Below are 3,009 nucleotides of genomic sequence, written 5' to 3'. Positions count from 1 at the left end.
CTCATGGGGAGCTCCTCACAGTTTATCCAATCTCTGACATAAAGGGCGACTCCCCCACCCTTCCTACCTCGCCTGTCTCTCCTAAAGAGCCTATAGCCATCGATGGTAGTATCCCAATTGTGGGAGTCATCCCACCATGTTTCTGTGATAGCAACAATGTCATAATTTTCAGAGTGCATCACAGTTTCCAGTTCCTCCTGCTTGTTACTCAGGCTCCGTGCATTAGTATAAAGGCACTTCAGCCGGGCTGTCCGTCTCACCACCTTCATAAGCGATCCAGGATCCACTAGAACAGTGGCATCCCCAGCATCCCTCTGCCCTACTCCCTCCTTTTGCACTCTGCAATCTTTGCCCACAGAGTTTGGTACAATCCCTCGAATGCACCGTTCAACCCCAGTAGCCCTTATTTTGCCCCCTTCCCCCTTCGTTCCTAGTTTAAAGACCTATCAATGAGTCCCGCTAATTCTTCAGCTAATACCCTCTTACCCCTCAGGGACAGGCTGCTTGCATCAGCAGCCATCATTCCAGGTGCAGTGTAGATTGCCCCATGGTCAAAATAGCCGAATTTCTTGTGTTTGCACCAGCTCTTAAGCCATCTGTTTAAGAGAGTCAATCAGTCAACACATAATGCTTTCAGCCCAAGATAATGTCAGACTGCAGATTTGGATCTGCTCTCTTGCTGCTTCAGGGCTATTTATATCTTTGTGCCTTGAGGGCTTACTAATTAGCAGCCTTCTTCCACACCCTTTGATATCATTAACGTAATCTCAGTGTAAGTGACTGCTCTCTGATGATATCTCTGGGGGAGTGGAGAACAGCTGGAACCGTTCTACATAGCAGAGCTGGAGCACTTCTCCCAGAGCGGTGGTTGAAAGACGGCAATAATTTTTCCTGTGCAAGCAAAGCCAGCAAAGCACCCTGCCCTGCTCAGAGCGGCTGTGGCCAACGGGCTATCACAGAATCATTATGGTTGGAAAGGCCATTAAAATCATCTAGAAAGACTATCACTCTATGGCAGATGTCATCTCAAACTGAGTCCAGAACTGGGAGGTACTGAGGAGGCCAGTGTGGGTTTTTCAGGCCATTGCCAACATTATCAGGTAAGTGCCTTTCAATACAATTGTTCTTCTTTTGCTCTCCCTCACCTGCTTGTCTTGTCTTGTTGGTTCTTTTATAGTCAAAAGACCCATCGTGTATTAGAGGCAAAGTAACAATGGAACCAAGATGTGAAAATCAGGAATTTGAGACAGCAGCTGAGAGCTCAGTGCTGGAATTACTCAGCATTTCCCAAACTGTTCAACCCTGTGGGGCCCAGATTCTCACTTGGGAGAGCTGAGGACAAATGTAACACCGCTGAAATCTCAGCTCAGGTAGTTTCTAATAATGCAGTGGATAAGGTTTATTTAAACCATAATTGCTTCCATTCTTTTTTTTCCATATTACTCGCTCTGCTGCCCCATAACATTAGTTAATTTAAAGGCCTGTCGTTAACTTAGCAACTCGTCCTACAAAGAACAAAACTGGAGATGGGAAAATGTTTTCTCCCTGTTACAAATGCACTTCAGACCAGAGCAACATTGCTGCCTTCTGATAGCAGCTCCTCCTCAATAAATGAGCCCTTGTAGGAAAACATGCGGTTTCCAATAGCTGCTTTGATATCTGCCATTAATTCCCTACTCTTGCTTGCATGGTCTCTTAGCAACTTCCTGCCCTTTGCTCCTTTTTATTCTTGTTCCTGTTCAAGCACTTCCTTTTGTCGCCAGTCTTTTGCTCCTCTTCAGACTGCTTTAGAGAAAGATAATAAAATCCTTGTGCAGATACAGAGAACCAGCTACAAATGGCTGTGCTAGTGTATTTATGTTTATAGTACGACGCAAAAGAACAGGCTGTCCTGGGTTCTGGTTTCCAACTACAGCGTAAATCCATCAGCAAATATGTTACAACTCTGAAGAAGGGAGCAGAAGCATAACAGCAGACACTGAAGGACTCCAGCAGAGTCGTGTCTTCCAGGGCTCCGTATCTCTTAACTCCTCAGAAGTGTGAAAAACTGAGACTTTCACCCCAAATTAAAAGAGCAGCCATCTTCTGTTCTCTCATCCTAAAGCAGTTGTTAATTCAGTAATGTCAGCCCTCCCGGTCACTCAGGTAGCAGCATCCATTTGGTGACTCCCCTTTGCCAGGCTTCAATGCCCACTCTGTTTACTGCTCTGTGACTCTGTCCCAGGATGACAATAAAATAGGGAGAACTGGTACAGATGGGTTTGAAGGCTCAGAGTAAAGACATGGCAATGCTTTATAATTTTTTACTTCCTTCAGATGTTTCGTATGCAGAGCCATGCTAAGCACAAACCCAGTGACAAGGTAAGAGCATATTAGCGAGTCTGCATCAGGAGTACATCCCTGTTCTGATGGAGGGAGATGACAGCAACATGTGCAAGAAAGGCTGGCTGAACTGGAGCTTTAGTGCAAGGTCTCCACATCTTAATAGACTTTGAGATAAATGGCCTTTTCTTGTCTCCCATATGGTTTTGCTTTCCATGTAACGGGGGAATCATTACTCTGGCTGAAGGAAAGGAGCTGTCTGGAGATGGAGCTGTGAGTGGAGGGAAGAGGAGGTGAAAGAAAAGGAAAATCTGAAAAGGAAGAGAGACCACGTCTGGAGAAGTCATTGTGCAGATGGGGAGTAACAAGATGAGAATGATGCAGAAACTACAAGCAGCCGAGTAGAGGAGAGCCAGCAGTTTGGGTACAGAGTGGTGACTCTGGCTGTGTCCCTGTAGTGCTTCACTCAGAAGGGTTTGCACCAAACACCCTCACACTGAGGGGCAGAGAACAGTGGCTTTCCAGTCCCTATTCTTACCCTACACTTTTCTATTTTCTCTGCTTTCCCCTAAACTTCTGGTTAAGGAAAGAATTTAAATACTGGCTTTCTTAGCTCTAAGTATATACATAAATCCTGAAGTGCTCAGTGTGCTTCAGGCAAAGTCCTTGCTTAAGCACTTTGCTGGT

General features: G+C 45.5%; 1 long non-coding RNA gene across 1 annotated transcript; it reads left to right on the top strand.

Annotated features, from left to right (window-relative positions):
- Positions 1-972: 972 nt before the first annotated feature.
- On the top strand, positions 973-2,632 carry LOC146758350 (uncharacterized). The gene is made up of 2 exons (XR_014934589.1): positions 973-1,100; positions 2,570-2,632. It is a non-coding gene; the product is annotated as an uncharacterized LOC146758350 (long non-coding RNA).
- Positions 2,633-3,009: the final 377 nt, after the last annotated feature.

The sequence above is a fragment of the Coturnix japonica genome, chromosome 15, assembly GCF_054131305.1.
Source record: "Coturnix japonica strain WE chromosome 15, WE-NBRP24, whole genome shotgun sequence".
Lineage (NCBI taxonomy): Eukaryota > Metazoa > Chordata > Aves > Galliformes > Phasianidae > Coturnix > Coturnix japonica.
This window is presented reverse-complemented; position numbering and strand designations above follow the sequence as displayed.